Consider the following 21351-nt stretch of genomic DNA (forward strand, 5'->3'; position numbering starts at 1 on the left):
TAGAAGCAAAACAAATTTGACTTATTTCTAAAGCTTATTTATTAAACAAAAGGTAAAGAGCAAAAAAAGATGCTATATGTTTGATATTATTAAAAAAATTAGCGATTTTTCTCCCTGGAGCAAATAACAAAAAAAAAAACCTATTTACAAAAAAACAATATTACATGGTTGATATGATTGTTAATACATTGTATGTCGCCCAGACGATGCAATACAGTCCGTACAACGCCTAGACATGCTGAGTATCAAATTACCGATCTGATCTTGGGGGATATTACACCACTCAAAAAGCAATGGTCTCCGAAGTTCCGGTAGACATGTAGGAGGAAGTTGACGGACTGCAACTCGTCGGCCAAGCATATCCCATACATGCTCTACTGGATTCAAGTCCGGTGAGAATGCTGACCAGTACATACGAGTGATATTCTTCGATTGAAGGCATTCGCTTACGATGTTTGCACGGTGAGACGGGCGTTGTCATCCATAAACACAAATTTTGCGCCCATGGCGCCCCGAAGCTAACTTGTTGTTCCAGAATGACGTTCCGATAGATTTGGCTTGTCATGGTTCCAATTTGAACATACAGGTCAGTTCTGGAACCCAGAATAATTCCACCCCTAACGAGCACTCCTGCACCACCGTAACGGTGTCGTTCAATGATGTTTTTTTGGTGGTAACGGGTACCTAGAGTTCTCCATATGAAAGTCCGGCGGGAATCAGACTACAGGCTAAAACTGGACTCGTGGAAAAACATCACACAAGCCTGCTGTTGCGGTGTCCACAATGCAACAGCAGGCTTGTGTGACACTCTACTCCAAGCTAACCGCAGGCGACAGTGAGTTGCAGTAATTGGAACGCATCTGACAGGTCTACGGGCATATAGACCAATCTGCCCTGAGCGTCTGTACACGGTTTGCCTTGAAATTGTCGTACCAGTGGCTGAAGAGAGCTGACGAGACAGGTCTGAGGCTGTGCTCCGCCTATTCCTTTTGGTAGTAACTGCCAAATACCAGTCCTCATTTGGCGTTTTAACTCTGGGGCGACCTGTGCTGTAACGTCTACTCACATTATCATCATCTTGGAATGAGAGACACTGGAGATGACACTCTGGGCAATTCCAAGTTCGTCTGATACTTCCAGTTGGCCCACATTCCAGACGGCCGATAATTCTACCACGTAAAAAATCATCCAAATGCGTCCTTTCTGTCATAACTATTCGGTTATTGCACTGAAATGCTTATAAAGCGCCTGCGAACAATTTTACTTCTTTGCCTGTATTCCTTATATATCAGTCTCTTACATTCTCGTCATTGTGACGTACCATCGGTGTCATCTGGTTACTTCCTGAAATTTGCATATGATTCTTGAAGATGTGTGTAGTGATTTTACAGGTGATATATTTATTTTAGAGTTCGATTTCCGCGTGACTCTGAATTATCCTTAATTTATGGACATGATTGTATATAAAGATATGTAAGATAAAAAATATGTAAGCAAACTTCTAAATTTAATTCACTGCAACCTCTTTTATTTTTTATTTCATTTGAAAACTTCATATATCTGTCCTAAAAATAGCGCTGTAAATCTAAACTGCGTCATTCAAATTAGTCATGCGATCTTACGTAACCTTTAATGCAGATAGATGCCTCTTGACCAATCACCAAATTGTAAACCAAAACTAAGAACTGAAACTTTTAACTCCCTCCCTTCTTTCTATGAACTGATGCGTCACTTTTGCTTGTGCTTTCTTCTTGGCCAGATGTCTTTCTGCAATCATGTGTTTGCTGCTATATTCGCTTCTATGGCAATTATATCAAAATTGTAAATGTTCTTTAATAGGCACGAGTAGAGTGCCAAGTGAATTGTGGACACAAAATGAGAATTTAAATAAAAAAGGAATTTAATCCGGCTCGACTGCTTCTTCTTCAAAAATGGATGGACGCTCTAAACATCAAGTATCTTCGCAATTACTATTTCTACGCATCTACATCTCAGCGTTCGTATTTCAATGCCTCCAAAAAATTGTTCTGCGATTACATTCTTCGGCCAATTCTGATTATGAAAAATTCTGCACGAGTTTTTTAAGCTATGTTCGAAGTGAATCATGGGAAAAGTCTTGTTTCACCGAAAATTTTAATGCAAGTTTGTACCGCATTCAGGATCAAATCATTTATGCCATGTCATCCAACCACAGTTTCAATACACACACACACACATATATATATACGTAATAATATTCAGGCTTAGAAACAATGACCAGGAAATGGGGGGCGAATGCAGATTAAATCTTCAGTTTTATTTTCAGCAACATGTTGCGGCTACACACAAGTCGGCACATTAATTGTGCCTATTCCAAGAGATTTTACATTTTAAATAAATTTGCAATAAGAAAGAAAGAGCAGACTGACTGCAGTGTGGCCAGGCCAAAGCATAGAAAGCAAGTGCGTAATGTTCAGGATGACATCTCAAGTCAAACTGAGTTAGTTTGGTACTCAAAGCATTTTGATTGGACAGTTAATATTGCTGTAAAATTATTATTTAGTTCAATTTACATCATCAGAATTACGTAAGAGTCATATGACATAGATTTCTCTCGAAATGACGCGGTGCAAATAGATGTTGCTATTTTTAGAATAGAGAATGGAAATTAATTTACACTTATTAATTTAATCCTTTACATATTCTTTATTTTTCTTACATACGAGCAACCAATAAACTATCGACCAACCAATAAACTATATATATACGAGCAACCAATAAACTATCGACAAACAGACACTTAAGCCGCATATATATATATGGGGTGAAGAAACATCATCTCCTCCGAAACGCCTGGCTCCCGGGCTTAGTGAAGCACACCGTTGGATTCCGCAGGTCCGTGGCACGTCATTTTGACCATTCGCATATAAGATTGCAGGAGCAACTCTATTTAGCATTGAGGCAAACGGATATCTTGCTAAATTGGCGAGATATTGCCAAGCTGGAGATGGTTTTGGCGACTAAGCGTATCTCCAAGTTTGTCGATTCATCGCCAAAAGTCACCGAACTTGGCGACATTTGGACCGGTCCCTGTATAACTGTAACTGATGCTGTAATTGAATAACTGTAACCATATCCCACCTTTATATGTAACTTTAACCATATAATGCCATCTAGTAATTGTGTGAAATGGAAGGTCACAGAGATTTCTCGGCAACCGGGGGAAAATATATAAGCTTGCAAAGAGCATCAGTTTTTCAGTTCAGAGTCGACTTCGGAGTATTGAGATTATCTCCGTGTGAGCTTCGCTCTTTAGATGAACTTTGCATTGTCTTGTGTTTATTGTTCTTAGTAGTTTGAAGTGTAACTACTGATTGTGCTCTGCGATACTGAAAACAGCGGTACGAGTATTTTTGCCGAAATTTCTAGAACTTTTACGTATTTCTTTTGATAAAATAAATTTTAGAAGCTCTCATTGGTTCTGTATGCATTCGAACCCAAATGCACGCAATGAGTCTAAATCGTGGAGGTAAGAAAGGAAGGAGAGGCCAAACCGGCACTATAAGTGAAGCACTGCTTCGAAGCTTCAGTCACTAGATGGAGTGTTTTTTGTTTACATTCAGAAGCTCGCTTGACAGTGCTCTGATAGTATTTCGACACACGACAGTGCCATACAAATCCAAAAACGGGACACTTTCGTATGGTAAAAACATTCATAGTATGATGGATAATAGCAATTTGTATGGTTTAGTGACATTCATGCAAAAATTACATCGTTATTTTTCGATAACTAACAACAGCGATTTTGATTATGAATTTGTTTTATAAAATTCTAAGCTGCTGAACTACGAAAATATAGATTTTAGCAAAAATGTTATGCTTAAAGAATGAAAAATATCTTATGGAACCTTTAAAATTGTATACATCTTTCGATACCTTTGACCGAGTATTTGTTACTTTTATTTTATGTTCCAAACACCAAAATGTTTCAAATAAAATAAATTTTTTTGTCATTCACATATTATTGTAACATGAACTTTTTAAAAATTTTTAGAGGAGGGGCTTTATTGTTGATCATTTTAAACTCATCATTTTATTTTTGTATAACTGAAAAATAATCACTTTGGGCTTACACGATTTACTTATTTGGGTTAATTAAAAAAAAATTACCACCGAATGCTACAATCATCGTCAAAATTAATAAATATACGCACAGGTATGCGAATAAGTTAACTTTTCCTTGATTTATAACCACACATTTGTGTAAAATTATGTAGAGTTTTACACAAATGCGTGGAACAGAAGACGGATACATTTGCGAATTCGGCAAATGAAGCAACATTATACAGAGTAAGGTAATCAAGATTGAGATCTGATGACAATGTGGTTAATGTTTAAATGTGAAATGGATAGCTATTATTTATTATATTATCAGAGAATTGTTAAATTGCGTAAAATTGCTAAAAAAGGTATTGAGTGCTGTGCCAAAATATATTTACTCGAAGATTTGAATTTGATAATGAATGTATCCTAAAACGTGTTTTAAGTTAAAAGTTTGAAACTTGATGGTTAAATGTAAATATGCATGTTAAATGTAAGTATGCATAAATGTGATGTTAATGTAAATGTAGTTAAATGTAAATATGCATGTTAAATGTAAGTAGGTTAAATGTAAGTATGCATGTTAAAATATTTGTAATTAGGCACATAGGTAAGGTTAAATTTTTATTACACAGATTAAGACATGCAAGGGCTATCTATCTAGAGCGAGAGATGCCATCGTGAAGGAATTTCGAAGAAAAACTGACCTTTGAGTGGGTATTAAAAATAATGCATATAATTTTCACTCAAATTATATTTACACATATTTCTTATGCAAAAATTTCGGATATATACTAAATTATTGTAAATTATGTTTCTCGAAAAATAGTCAATGCACAAAAATGAAAAATTTGCAAATGCCTAAAATGAAAAATATGAAATATGTATGGGTATTCTAGCAAAAAGCATGTATCTGTTTTCACAAAATGCTTAAATATTTATTAAATTATTTATAAATCTATTTGAAATGAAGGATTTATTTATTAATAAACTCCTGTGAAAGTTACTGTGAAGAAATCTAATTATTAAATCTATCTAAATTTATAATGATTCTATGAGATGCGTACTTAAGGAAGTAATAAAGTAATTTTTTGCATTGTCGAAATTAAGAGTAAATAAAATCTGATAAGTATAATTAAAAGAATTATTCCCTTACATTTTATAATAACTCAGTTACAAGTTTTAAATAATATTTAAAAAATAATCCTTATTTTATTCTCTTTCAGAAATATTCAGAGAAAGTTAACTTCTAGTTAACGTATTTCGCTGTTAAAATAAAAGGTGCTCTAATTTAAAATGGACCGAACAGAGAATTAATTATAAATTGACTTAGATTTTTCCATTTAAAAGATGCCCCAGAAGGTAAAAAATGATGTCATATTTGAGAAAGTATTTTAGGAAGAAGCTCTATAGATAGAAAAGAAATAATGCATAATTTTGATATTAATAGCACAATAAACTTTGATCTTAATTTTCGGAATCCTTAACCGAATAAAATCGAATTACCTTTATTTTTTTTAATGTAATTAACGAAAACTTGTGAAAAATATTTCATTCAAATTAAACCGTTCTGAGGAAACTGCGCTGTGAAAAGTATAGCATTTAATTCCGTTCAGAATGAAATGTTGTTTAAAAATTTATTCTTTTCATATACTTAGAACTCTGAAATATTGTAGAAAAAGAAAATATATACATTTATATGCATATTTAAGACGTAATTACAAAATATTTACATCCGATCGTATTAAACCCATTGATCTTAATGGTAAATGAACCGATGTTTTGGTCACCACAAAGGGGTCGTCAGTGCTTTCAAAGCAGTGTATCGGGAAAACCGGTTAGGGCCGTTCCATTTTGCTTACCTCCATGGTCTAAATGCATATTTATCCAGTATTCCCTAGCTCTACCACTTGGGCCATCTCTATTGATAATCTCTGCAGATAAATCATATTAACCATTAAAAGGATCCATTAAAATCTGAACCCCTTTAGATTTTTTAATATATATTGTTGTGTTCAACCGGTTCGTGGATTTGGAGTAATGTACGATGACACTTAATGAAGAATCAAAATACAATTTATTCGCCAGTATTACACAAGAGAGTTCCAAAGACACGTTTATATTCGTAGAAAAACTACGATGAACATGCTGAAACAATCAGCAACACAGCCTTCAGACTGTAACGGTGAAGACAGCTTCACTGCAAAGCACTAAAATACAGCTTCCGACTTGGTCGATCGCTTTCAAGCTAACCTCTGAACTCTACTACTCTACTACTAAACTCGAGATACCCTATTTGCGTACAGGCAGGGTATGTATAGCTTTAACCTACCTTCGAGAACATTCTCGAGAAAACCACCAAGACTGCGTTCTAGAATGTTTTTGCTCCGTGTATGGCATATCGCGAATTTTGTCGTCAAATGGGCGATTTCATACCAAATTTGGCAACTCTCTCTTTCTGGCAACCGTAACCAGGATACCCGGGAAACTATCTTACCGCAGCTGGGCATTTTGCAACAATATATAGTATATAAAAGATTTTTAAGAATTAGCAAGAATTTGTCGTAATCTATAAACAGAAATACATTTCAAAATAATTAAAAAGATCTTAGTATTAAAAGATTAAAAGTAGTAATTAAAAAGATTTATTTAGAATTTTGCAGGGATTATTTCTAATGATATATGTTTAACTTGGAATCTTTTAATGATACATATATATCTTGGAATGTGTTTAGTACCTCTGTATTTATTCGGCAGAATTCGGTTGTTGGGAATATTCTATAATTTCTCCGTCATGTTTTAACTAAATTACTCTCTCTAAAAATAGTACTGTTTTATGTGAAGTTTTATTTAATGTAACGGAAAATAAATCCATAGATTTCCAATTTGGCAAGTAAGGAAAATGAATATTGCAATATGTTTGCTGATAATAGCAAACATCATTTCTGAAGAAAGAACTGTATCGATTCTCTTTGCCTTGTCACCCATTTAGTAACAGCCTACATAAATAAATAAATAAATAAAATAAAAAAGACGCTTTTTTTTAATAAAGTATATTGCAACAAGTCTGTAATCCTTCTCGCTAACTCTCTTTTGACAGTTCCTTTGAGTATGTTAAAAATTTTCACACTATAGATTTACTGTATATCACCTTGAAATGTAGATCACTTTAAGAATATATGTCTTCTGCCATCTCGGAAGAATGATTAGAGAAAATTCTTTTCACTTGAAATGTAAAACTCAATTACTCGTATTCTAGATTGATCGTCTTAACATCTCATCTACAGCATAAACAAGTTTTTGGTTTTTGTTAAATGTGACAGACAAAATTGATAAGGCTAGAGCGATGAAAAATGGCTTACACCATTTTGCCTTTTAAAATGCATGTATTTCATTCTATGATTTAAGCTATTTATATTCATTACAGCAGATGCGAATTGAAAAGAGTACTAATGAGATAATACATCTGAGACCTTGTTCTCTATCGATGTCATTTCGCACTGCTGTCCAATGCAAGACATTTGTTCAGTTTTCCATGTTAACATTGCATTCCACCATGGTGTAGCATTCATTTTTATATTTGTCATCGACTACAGGATATTAAAATAATACTTGATAGCTTTGTTTTTCCAGATCAAGGCCTCCTTTCTTCTTTTATTTTAATCTATTTATTTATTTATTAGCCTAAAAAACAGAATATTAATCTCGAAATGTGATTTTGCGTTGGTTCACTATAAACGGGTATCACTTTTTAAATATTTGTAACCAAATATAATCACCTCGTATTATTTTTAAAGAAATTAAATAATAAAAAATATGCATGCATGTATGTTTTATTTATTTTTAGTCCAAAGGGACTTTGTCCCTGAAGGACTATTGTTTTCGTTTTGCGATTTTGCGTCGGATCACTATAAACAGTGTATCACTTTTCAAACTGTTGCCACCAAATGTTAGAGTTCTGCATTATATTTAAAAAAATTAAATAATGAAGAATCTGCATAAATGTACGTATGTTTCTCGCATTGTGATAAAGCAACGTTACCTAGAGCCATCCAATTTTGAATGACGTAATCCTACTGCGAATATAGGCATCTAAAAGACCAAAAATTAAAATTTGGAATTTGTTTTATTATCGATTTCATACTTTGTAAAACTTTAACGAATTTTTAATTTACAAACTCAAGCATTTCAAAGCAAGCAATGGCAGTGCTGTACAGAAAATCATTTTTATCTCCAGCGCGCGAGACTGTGTATCGGAAATTCTGAAGATATGCTCAATTTAAAATTATTTTATGATATTGCTCTTGAACTGAGTTTTATGGCTTAAGTGACAAGAACATGATATTTAATAAATAAAGGTAACACACAAAATGTTAAATAGACGCCCTTTTAAACGTAATTAAAAATCTTAAACCTTTCAGATTTTTTTATTTTTTTAAATTTTATATTCTGTAAAACTTAAATAAAATTTTGAATAACAAACTCAACGATTTGAAAGCGAGCAATGGCAACACTGTTCGTAATAAAAGATTCTTACCTCCAGCGAGAAAGACAATCGGAAAAATGTTGTCGGAAAGATGTTTATATTTCAGTTTTAATTAACAAAACTATGTCTATTAATAAAACGTGTCTATGAAAGCAATGTGTTGCCGCGGCCGAAAAATTAAATATTTTTTATCTTCCACGCGCCAGGGTATTGCCATTCAGTAAAGCCTAAGATATTTCAAAGTTAATCTGGAAATTAACCTTAGTTTGGAGTAACAGACTAAGAAATTTAAAAGCAATAAACACAGTTCTTCCAAATAAATTTTTCTAGTGTATAATGGGATCTATTTAAATAAGCATGTATTAAAATTATGAAATGTTTAATTAGAAATATTCAACATTTTTATGAAATTACAATAATTGGACTCATTAAAATCATTATATACTTTCTCTTTTTAATAATAACTATTTTGGATGGCTGGCTGAATGAAAGGCGAGTTTTTAAAGAAATAATGTAACGAATATAAAAACAGGTATGGCAACTTCTAACAGTCTATCGGGAATTCTAAAGACATGCTCTTTTTGATAACTTATGATTTTGCTGCTGAACTGAATTCTATGCGAAGTAAGTGCGAAGAACGAGACGTGATATTTAATAAATAAAGTTAAGACATAAAAAGTTGAAAACAAAAAGACTAAAAAACTCAGCCAACTTACTGAGAAAATTGAATATTCATATGACGAATAGAGACAAGACTGAAAATAGAAATGCTAAAACATATGCCAACAATGTATGGTAACACTGCATCGGGAATTCTAAACTATGTTGCTATGCAGCTTTTTTTTTATGCAGCTCTTTGTGATTTTGTTGTTGAACTGTATGTGGCGCAAGTGCGAAGAAAACGATGCTTAACGATACAGCTAAAAACATTGTTTTTAAAAATAATAGTTAGCAGACTTGAGTTCAAGAGCAGACGTTTAGACTGCAAGCTCGACGTGAACGTAAAATATATTGACAAACCCTTTTTGAGCAAATTTGAAATATTTCAGATTATAAAAAAATGTTTTGCTTTTTGTTTTTGAACCGTACTTACTATTTTCCGTTTGTCTCAATTAAATGATAACGCATTTTAAATATAAAGCATATACGTGAATTAAGCCTAAAGCTTGGACCATATCATTAGAAATTACTATTACAGAATTGCAAAATGTATTTCGACGTGCTTTTAACAAAAATATAAAGTTATTTATCTGCATCTGAAGGAAAATATAATTTTCCTCAATGACTTTCGAAAAACAGATAAAAGGGTTTTATCTGCTTCTGTATAATATTTTTTTCAATAAGTTTTTTTAAGTTTGTTGCAGCACTTCGAATGCGATATATGAAAGATTAGTTAGTTTATTTTCAATTGTATGTGTGAAGTACATTTTTTCTTGCAATTTATATTCCGTTGCTTGGGAAGTAAGTACCGACGCAGATATAGTTAAAAAATCAAAAGTTACTCAAATCACGCAGTCAAAAAGAGTCATCCGAATCTTATTCTAAAGTCAAAATAATTAAAAAATTGAGAGCAGTTCTAGTACCTCTGTAGATTTGAGAGCAATTGTAGATTTACTTTAAAATTCTCGTAAAAAACTAAATGAAACATAAAGCTTAAGCTACATTCAATATAAAAGAGGAAATTCGCAAAAGCTTAAGCACATTCGCAAAAGCAATTAAAATTTTCTTTTCCATACCAGCAGTTTTACAAATTAAAAAAAGATTTTAAATCGACACGCTGAATTTCTGAAATGAAATTTTAAGTACAAACTACAAATAACGTTTTTCTAATTTTACTTTGAGCAGCATGGAGTTTTACTTTGGTTTAGATTTTAATTAGGTTATAGGTTTAATTGGAAATGGGAAAGCACACGAGCGTTATCTGCCTAAGGACAAAGATGCCTTTTTGAAGGAATTTGTAAGTGAAACTGTCTGACATTAACGTTACGTATTGGGTAATCCCATAAAAACCAACCATGCAGCCAGTCAGTTCGCCTGGGTAGTACCCGGGTCGAACTTCCAGAATTCAGTGGTCTTATACATTGGTCACTGGCATATGCACCAATCACATTACATTCATTTCAATCGTTCATTCCCTTTGCAGTGAAAATCAGTACCGGCTCTTTATTTATTTTTATGTTATTCATATTTAACGGTTTCTTCACCGCACTCTACGCCTTTTTGCAAAGTTTTCTTTCGTACGTTAGTCTTTTTGCTTTTTTTCGATAAATATTAAACGTTAAAAGTTTATTACCCCCTCTATATTACCCGTTGTATATCCATTATAAAAGCAGAAGTTTCCGTGCACTCGCCTATTAATATAAGTACATTTTATTCCAAACAGCATAATGTGGAGGACAAAGTTCTTATGACGTCACGAGGCCACGCCCATTGAATCAACGAGTGCGTGCTGGTTTAAAAAAATTGTGCTGGTAGTCTTGGCCCAGTTCCATAGCACGCAATGGTGAAGTTGCACACACGTGGAGTGTGCACTTAAATTAATGTATGAGTGATTGAGGAAAAGAACTAATAATAATAAAAAAGAAGAAAACCACTTTTTGCTCCGAATACAGGTGTCGGATTGCCCGCAAGGTACGAGACAGTGGAAGACTAATTTTCTGTCATTATTAACGTATGAAGCTTGATCGTTTTCAATGCCTTATCTGTAAAAATCTTTAGTAAAATATCAAAAACATCTATGTAATTCTCGCTGCTTCATGTCAGAAGTGTATTCATGTCTGCCTACTGACATTTAAACTAGCACGAATAGCAGCGCTTTCAGCTCCCTACGTTCAATATTTTTGCAGTTTTGTTTGATTAAATATTAAGAATACAGTAATGAAACCCAAAGGGAAAATTTGAGGACAAAAAAATCTGAAAGAATTCACATGTAAACTAGTACTAATGGATTTTCAAACAGTCTGTTTTGACTCTATCATACACACACACATATATATATATAATATATAATATATGTAATATATAAAATATGAAAGCAAAGTACTAAATTTAATTTATGGAAGCAAAATACTATTTTTAATTTTCCAGTAGCCCCTTTATTCTTTATTTTAATTTGAATATTTCCCCCTTCTTTTCAAAAAATAGTAACTATTTATAACATATCAGTCTAAACTGCGTCATTTCAAAATTAATCTGCATCATAAGATCTGACGTAACGTCGCAGTGCAGACATTTATTATCCAATCATTTAATAAGATTTCTATTGAAAACAAATCTTTTTAATCTCTCCCATGTTTCTTCAAAACGTGTCTTTTATTTTCCCACTTGCCTGCATCAAAGTAACACGTCACCGCTCGCTTTGTTTATCACCCATTGTATGTCTCGAAATGCAAGCTTCCAAAAATTATGGGGTACGTATTGCTACCATAATGATGTGTGAATCAGACTCTGGGTACAAAGAACTGTGTTATCTAATAATAAAATTATGTTGAATTTAACAACGTCTATCTGTTCCCAAGACCAATGGGAAAAATGATAAAATGTTAAAAAATATTTATTAATAAACTGTTTTCATTTTCAGTTCAAATTAAATTATTTTTGCTAATTTTTTTAATTTTTTTTTTTTTTAATTTTCGTTTATTAGATTACTTTAAATGATTTTCTGAGATTATTAGCCCAAAGAGGGTTAGCCCAGAAGGGCTATAAATTTCGTTTTGACATTTTGCGTTGAAAACTTTAAACGTCGCTTCACCTTCAAAACGGTTGCCACCAAATATTACAGCCCTGCGTTATATTTAAAGAAATTAACCGTTTGACTGTTAAGCAATTCTTGCAAGAACGCACGAAACCTGCGGGATATATTTTGACTTGATGTTGTCTATTGTCTTATTTTATCATAATTATATTTTGACTTGATGACGGAGCGACAAAGACACACTGAAACGAGTTTCAGTGTTTCAGTGTTCGCGGTTTTCGAGACAAATGAACGCAGCGCTTTTGCGCCGCCTAGCAGTTAAACGGCTAAATAATGAATCTGCGTAAATGTATGAATGCTTCTCGCATTAACAACGGTACCTAGAGCCATCAAATTTTGAAAAACTTAATCCTCTACCGAATATGGGCATCTGGAAGGCCAAATTTGAAATTTGGAATTTGTTTTATTATTTATTTCATATTTTTTTAACTTTAACGAATTTTTGATTAACAAACTCGATGATTTTAAAGCAAGCAATGGCAACACTGTACGAAAAAAAAAAGCATTTTTATCTTCGCGCGAGACTATATCGGAAATCGGAAATTCTAAAGATATTTTCATTTTAAAATTATTTTGCGATATTGCTGTTGAACTGAGTTTTATGGTTTAAGTGCGAAGAACATGATATTTAATAAATAAAGGTAACCCACAAAACGTTAAAAAAAATGCCTCTTTGGGCGTAATGTAAAATCTGAAAGCTTTAAGTTTTTTTTTTTTTTTTTTTTTGTGTGTGTGTGTGTGTGTGTGTGTGTGTGTGTGTTGTTGGCTCAGAAACAGGCTGATTCAGTTACTTCTTTTGCTGCACCAACCTCCTGATGTCGATGCAACAAAAGATGTAAATGTCTTTTTCTCTCCCCCTATTTTTGGTTTTGCCATTTTTTTATTCTTTCAATGCAGTTCGCCACTGCGCTTCTGGTTTGTCATTTTTGCGTATGGTTTAATCCGAAATGAATATGGGATGGATTTTACACGCATAATTAGTTTTGCATTATATAATCTTATATATATATATGTAAGATAAAATTATATGAATCAGAATTATAATATAACTATAAATATTAATTTTTCCTATATGTAAGATAGAAAACTCTGGAACCTGTGAGAAGAGATGAATTTAGGGGTAGATCATCAAATTTAGAATGTTAATTTTGAGATCATCAATTATTTTTTGAAAGAGCTATCATATTTTGTTATATCTTACATATCAATTTGTAATTGCCATAATAAAAGCAAAGGAAAAGACGGAACACTGTAGATGAGTGCTTAGATCCATATTGAAGACGAATTTTGATTGCGTAGTATGCTAGTAATGCTAACTTGGTAATATCTAAAGAACTTGGCAGTCGAGGCAGTTTTAATTCCATTTTTATTTGCAACTGATATTTGTGGCCACAATCACTTGGCACTCTAGTCGTGCCTTTCCACAGAAGATTTACATTTTTGCTATTGTTGAGATAGAAAGCAAGCCAGCGAAATTACATCTTAGCACAATAGAGAGCAAAAGCTGAAGTGCGTAGTTACGAAAGATGGAAGCACGGAGAAGAGAAAAGTTTTGGTTTACAACGGCAGTTTCAGTTCCTAATTATTACGTCATCAGAGTTGCACGGGCCATAGAGTGATCTAGAAATGACGCAATGCAGAGAAGTTATTACGATTTTAGAATAGAGAGGAAGAATTAATGTTTATAGTTATATTATGATTCTGATTCATATAATTTTATCTTACATATATATATATATATAACCGTATAACTTTGTTCAGAGATTAGAATATTTGGAAGTGTGAGACATGAAAAGTGAGCAATGTTCTCGTCGGAACTCGAACGTGCCGAGTGTGCTGACCATTACACAACGAAGGCATGCTAAGAAGGCAGGAGAAATACATTATATACCCACCTTTTCAAAGGTGACTGGGGAGTAGGTGACCCAATCACCAAATTCTGGTGGTGGAAAATCATTATCTACCACCTTTTTTTGTTGAGCTCCACTGTAGAGTCTATTAGGTTATTTAGATGCGGGAGACATGAAAAATAAGCAACGCCCTCTCCGGGACTCGAACCACGGACCTCTCGAATATGCGCCGAGTCTGCTGACTACTGCACCACGAAGGCATGCTAAGAAGGCGGGAGAAATACTTTATATACTCCCCCTTTTTAAAGGGAGAAGGGGGATTAGGTTACCCCATGGAGGTAGGAAAGGGAGGAGGGGCCAACCCGCGCTAAAAGTGAAGCACTGCTTTCAAGCTTGGGTCACCAGATGGGGTGTTCTTTGTTTACATTCAGAAGCTCGCTTGACAAGATTCTGATAGTATTTCGACACACGGCAGTTCCATAGAAATCGAAAAAGGGACACTTTCGCATGAAAGAAACATTCATAGTGTGATGGATAATAGCAATTTGTATAGTTTAGTGACATTTACGAAAAAATCTCATCTTGGTTATTTTTCGATAACTAACAACAGCGATTTTGATTATGAATTTGTTTTATAAAATTATAAGCTGTTGCACTACAAAAATATAGATTTTAAGAAAAATGTTATGCTTAAAGAATGAAAAATACCTTACGGTACATTTAAAATTGTATACGTCTTTCGATACCCTTGATAGAGTATTCGCTACTTTTATTTTCCAAACGTCAAAATGTTTTAAATAAAACAATTTTTTTTCACATCCATATATTATTGTAACGTGTACCTTTTAAAATTTTTTAGAGGAGAGGCTTTACAGCTGCTCATTTTAAACCCATCGTTTTAATTTTATATATCTGAAAAATAATCACTTTGGGCTTACACGTTTTATAAATATAAAATTATGTATGTTAAAATATTTGTAATTAGGCACATAGGTCAGATTAAGTTTTTATTAAATAGAGTAACGCATGCAAGGGCTATCTGCCTAAAGAGAGAGATGCCATCGTGGAGGAATTTTGAAGAAAAACTGACCTTTGAGTGGGTATTAAAAATAATACTTATAATTTTCATTCAAATTATATTCATATATATTTTTTATGTAAAACTTTCGGGTGTATGCTAAATTAGTGTAAATTACTTTACACGAAAAATATAGTGAATGCACAGAAATTAAAGATTTGCACATGCCTTAAATGAAAAATAGGAAATATGTATGGGTATTTATGCATGTGCTTGCAAAAAGCATGTATCTGCCTTTGACAAAATACTTAAATATTCATTAAATTATTTATAAATGTATTTGAAATGAAGAATTTATTCACTTAAAAACAACTGTGAAAGTACTGTGAATAAATCAAATTATTAAATGGATCTAATTTATAATGATTATAAATGTTATCTAAATATATAATAACCTTAATATTGAATTGTAAACAAAAATTGAAATCCTGTTGACAAATAAGTTATAAAACTATTTAAGCAAGAATTGTTCGTATTGGAAAGCAATCTGTTAAAAGGTATAGTAAAGCAAATGCTATGAGATGCGCACTTAAGAACGTAATAAAGAGTTTTGGAATATGTATTGTTGAAATGAAGCGTAAAAAAGAAATCTGATAAGTATAATTAAAAGATTTATTCCCCTTACATTTTATAATAACTCAGTTACAAGTTTTAAATAATACTTTAAAAAAAACTTATTTTATTCCCTTTCAGAAATGTTCAGAGAAAGTGAAGTACTATTTAATACCTATTTAATTATTAGGAATTAGCGAAATACTTATTTAAAGTATTTTGCTAATTCCTAATAATTCTCTAATTTAAAATGAACCGAATAGAGCATTAATTATAAATTGACTTACATTTTTCGATTTAAAAGATGCCTCAGAAGCCAAAAAATCATGTCATATTTAAGAAAGTATTTTAGGAAGAAGCTCTATAAGTAGAAAAGATATAATGCATAATTTTAATATTAATAATACAATAAACGTTGATCTTAATTTTTGTACATTAACCGAATAAAATCGAATTACCTTAATTTTTTTTTTCTAATGTAATTAACGAAAACTTGTAAAAATATTTCATTCAATTAAAACCATTCTGAGAAAACTGTCCTGTGAAAAGTATAGCATTTAATTCCGTTCAGGATAAAATGTTGTTTAAAAATATGTTGTTTTCACATACTTAGGACTCTGAAGTGTTGTAGAAAAAGAAAATATATACATTTATGTGTATATTTACGACGTAATTACAAAATATTTACATCCGAACGCGTCAAATCCCATAGAACTCAATGGTAAATGACCCAATGTTTAGGTCACCACGTAGGGATCGCCGGTGCTTCAGAGCAGGGTACGGGAGAAACTTGTTTAGGGCGACTCCATCTTACTTCCTACCTCCATGGGTTACCCACTCGCCGAATCCTGGTCGTTTAGGAACATCATCCACCACCTGTTTTTAGTTCCGGCACTACTATACAAACATTAGGTATTTTTGAAGCAGGAGTACATGAAAAATAAGCAATGCCCTCGTCGGGACTCGAACCACGGACCTCTCGAATACGCGCCAAGTGTGCTGACTATTACATCACAAAGGCATGCTAAGAAGGCGGAAGAACTACCTTATATACAATTTATAAGCATTATGTAAACGTTATAAGTCAGATTAGTTGCCATCCGAAAAGCAAACATTCTACAATATATTTTCGAAGGTTCTAAGCTTTCATGAATTATTTGAAATTGGATATACTGCCAAAGGTATTCTGCACGGAAGTAAGGATATGTTAAAGACATAAGCAATTTATGCAATCGTTTTAAAAGCCAACTTTTGACAACGTGATATTTTTTAGAGTTATAAGCCTTATGAAATTAAGCCATACATCGCAAAAGTGATTCGACGCAAAACTGAGGCCACATTATAAGCGTTATAAGCGATATGTGTCTGAAAATCAAACATTAGACAACATGATATATTTTAGCGTTCTAAGCGTCTATGCCTGTTAAGCGTTTTAAAACTAAGTTATAGGCATTATATGCGCTTTAGTGTCACTGACAGAATTTAATTTACAGAAATTTATAACAATAGCTATTCTATTAGTGATTCAACAGCATAGGAATTGCCGACTCCTGTATATATATATATATAATGCATTCTAGATTATCCGTCCTGCGAATTATCCGCAGGGGCGTAGCTAGAGGGGGGCAAGGGGGGCATCTGTCCCCGGGCGCAGAATCCAAGGGGCGCCAAACTGATGTTACGACATTTTAGAATTAAATGTTTTCCATCCTTTGCAAGCAGTAAGGGGCACGAAATCTTCAGTTGTCTCTGGGCGCTGAAAACCCTAGCTACGACTCTGATTATCCGGTGTCCAGATTATCCGTGCTTGGCGGTGCCCACGCGCGCACACTCAAAGCTATGTGCGACAGTGTGTAAAAAACAACATTCTTCCTAATTTAGAAAGAAATCTTGGCATAAAGTCAGTGGTTTATCTAATTTGTGAAGAAGTCGAGGTAATAACTGAAGTTGTATAACCAAAAAACTGAAAATGTAAAATTCGTCGAAAATGTCGATCGGGAAAATATCGAGGTATGTCTCGATGGCGATTTGACTGAGCAGAGCTTTCAATGCTTGAGTGATGCGGAAATCGTTCCAGTGTCAGAAGAACAGAACAAGCAGAGGGTGACACTGAATATACAAAAAGCAAGACGATACTGACAATTGCACCAGTCTCGGAATAGCAAAAACTTCTTTAGACTTGGTCGACCAAAGGTGATTCGAATGCAGTGATAAGATAACAAATATTTAAACTCCCTGAAAAACAAAGTAAAGGAGTGTGGGTTCTTACATATTTTTGAACGATTTCAAATCCATTTAATTAATATTTAAACTGTAAAGAGTAATCTTTTTAAATGTTCGATCTGAGAGCCTTCTTCTAGACTATAAGTCTGCATTGCTATTTCCATGTGAGAAGGAAGGGCTTTTGGCAAAATTTCACGGATTGATTTCCATTCCTCTCTCACTGCTTTCCAGAATCGGGGTGGGTTCACGCTTAGAAAGAATTCTTTTCAGAAGACCAGAGGCACTATAGTCTTTAGGTAAAAGGTCAAGATGTTTTTTCAGAAATACTTTGAATAAATATATATGCAGCACCTGCATCAGTCTACAGTTTTTCAAGGAATGTTGTGGAATTTTTAGAACACGTCTTGCTTTGTCTTGAGTTTGGTTCTTTGAAAGTGTATGGGATAATGAAATAAAATTTCTTCCATAGATATCAGACGTAATACTTTCTATGGATAGTAGAATTAATCTTAAAATTTTTCCGCACTTCTTATTTATAATTTCTCATTGTAAGAGAATCCTGCGACAATCATAAACTCCCTGCTGAAACTTCTTTTGCATTGATGGAATCATTTTTGTACATTTTTCTCTTCGCTTTCTATAATAGATAGCCCTTTTCCTGTTGCAATCATTTAGGTGAACGCATGCTTCATCAAGGGTCGGAATTTATTGCCATTTATTTCCTGTTAAATAGTATTCATACAAAATTCTACAAGTTGAAAATAAAATCTGCGTTGAGCCATATGTCTCGATAAAAGCTGTTGAACATTACATTTTTTTTAAGTTGTAAATCTTCGTTTGTTACTTTTTTTTATTGTTGCTAAAGATGTACTGAAAGACTTTACAACTGATTTCTGCGTTGGCAAATTTTCTCTTGCTACGAACGATTTAATATCAGGAGCATTAGAAACTGTGCATATATTTTTCGGGTATTCGCCTGTCGAATTTTCTTTCATGCACGGGTAATGATTGACGATTTCTCCCTTTCCGATTAATAGTGTTGCATATATTGCATTGAAAAATATTTATGCCATGCATTTCACAACAATTTTTAATTGTGGACTAGGAATATTTCTCTTCGAAAAATGCAAAATCATATCTTTTGATCTCGTTAAAATCTTGTTTAAAAGCGACATTTTGGAAGAAGAATGTATATAAAAGGAGCAGACTATTTTTCTGATTTCAAATAATTAGATGTTGGCAAAATTTTTATTTTTGAACATTTGCTTTTTTTTTAATTCTTTATCAAGGTGGTTTTAAAAATGTGAAACACCCTCTGTATTTTACGTGAAGTTGGACATCCCTTCTACTGTAGAACCGCGGATAGCGTAAATATTATTGTAAATTTTCTGTACGTATTTAAATTCTACAAATGTAGCTTATAATGCTAATAACTTATTTTTATGTCAGGCATGGACGCTTATAAACATGTATCTTTTATAGCACATTTATAGCTTGTAACTTGTCCTCAGTTTTGAGCTGAATCACATTTGTGATGTATCACTTTTTTAATAAAGCTTGTAATTTTTATAGCGCTTATAACGCTAAAAATATGTTGTCGAAAGGCTGCATTTCGGACGATAACGTGTGTTGTTTATGATTCATAGAATGATTATAACTTATCCTTAATATTGCGTTGAATCACTTCGACGGTGTATCACTTTTCGAGTAACTCGTGGACGCTTATAATGCTAAAAAATATCATTTTGAATGCTTGCTTTTCTGTACGGTAATGTATATGACGTTTATATACGGTGACCATATTTTTTCGGAGAAAATAAAGGACACTTGTAACGTGACATGAGGGGGGGGGGGTTATGGTAATTTAAATTCGTGCTCAATAATTTTGTGTTAGGGGTGGGGGTTTGTGCGTTCGTGTGACGTCACAAATGTTAATTTGGGGTCTTCCAAGGTGTGACAAATTGTGACATGGGGATTGGGGATGGGCAGGGTCAAAATTATCCCAAATATTGCGATCATTTATGGACGCCTCCTGATAAAAAAAAACTCCAAAAAACTTAGTAATTCAAAAGGTTTTTTAAAACAATAGAAGCAGACATTAATATGTTCAACGAGTTTTAAATAATGTAATATGTAAATATAGGATATTAAATAATTTATTGCTCATACTTTCCAGATGTATGGATTTTTCGCAAAAGTGCCGGTTCACGCTTCAAAAAGTCGTGAAATTCAAGGCAATTCATTTCAAAGTTAAATTTTACAGCTATGCTGGCTTGTAATGTACTAACACTTAATTGGGTTTTGTCACTGGTCCACATATTATTTACTAATGAAAATATTCTTTCGACGGGAGCATTAGTTCCAGGTAGACATAAAGCAAACTCAATGAGTTTACAAGTATTGTTGAAGGCAATATGATTCGCTTTAAAGTGATTAAATATCTCCACCCACCTTAGGTGGCAGGATTTGCTGTTTTGCCTCCATTCGTCAATTTTTTCATTGGTAATGTAATTTTTTACGAGGGTAATTTCGTCAAATAATTCACCGTCGGATATTTCGACCGAACATTGTTCTGATATGAAAATGTAACTTGCCTCCACCTTCGACCACACAGGGACTTCTCGCAAAGTGATCCATTCAAAAACTTCTGCTTCATTGAAACACATGTCCCAATTGCTTAGATATTCAATGCATGTTTGATAAAACATGCAAGCTTCAGAGATAAACTGTGTAGATTGCATATCTTGCACTTTTGATAACGTTTTCTTTATCACTATTGGAACAAACTTCTCATTTTTTCTTGAATTTAGCTTAGTTTTTAATTCCTTAACAAGTAACGATGTTTCACACATTGAAATTTCTTGACCTTCAGCCTTCAAAATATATTGATGAAACATTGACGCTTGATTATGAACAAAAAATAACCATTCCTCTGATAATTCCCCATTGAAAAAAGTTTTAAGTATTGTTGGGCATTTATCCCGATTTAAAAAGTAAGCCTTTAAGGGTTCAAATAGTTGTAAAACTCTATCCAGTGCTGGCAGAAGAGTTAACCATCTTGTTTTACTGTAGCCAAGTAGCTTTTTGTATTGGACCTCTGCCTCATCACAAAATTGTTTCAATATTTCTACTCGTATTGTGTAAATATAGAAATGTGAGTAAATTTTTACCAATACCACTTCAATATCTATCGGAAGGCAATCGACCGCAGTGTTGATGCAATTATTGAATATGTGGGCTGCACAATTAACCCCAATCAATTTCTTTTTGCTCGATTGTTGCATTTTGTATAAAACACTGTTTTTTCCTCTTCTTTGAGAACCACCAA

The sequence above is a fragment of the Stegodyphus dumicola genome, chromosome 10 (genome assembly GCF_044657685.1).
Source record: "Stegodyphus dumicola isolate Sdum_Otavi_A_Nest chromosome 10, ASM4465768v1".
NCBI classification, from domain to species: domain Eukaryota; kingdom Metazoa; phylum Arthropoda; class Arachnida; order Araneae; family Eresidae; genus Stegodyphus; species Stegodyphus dumicola.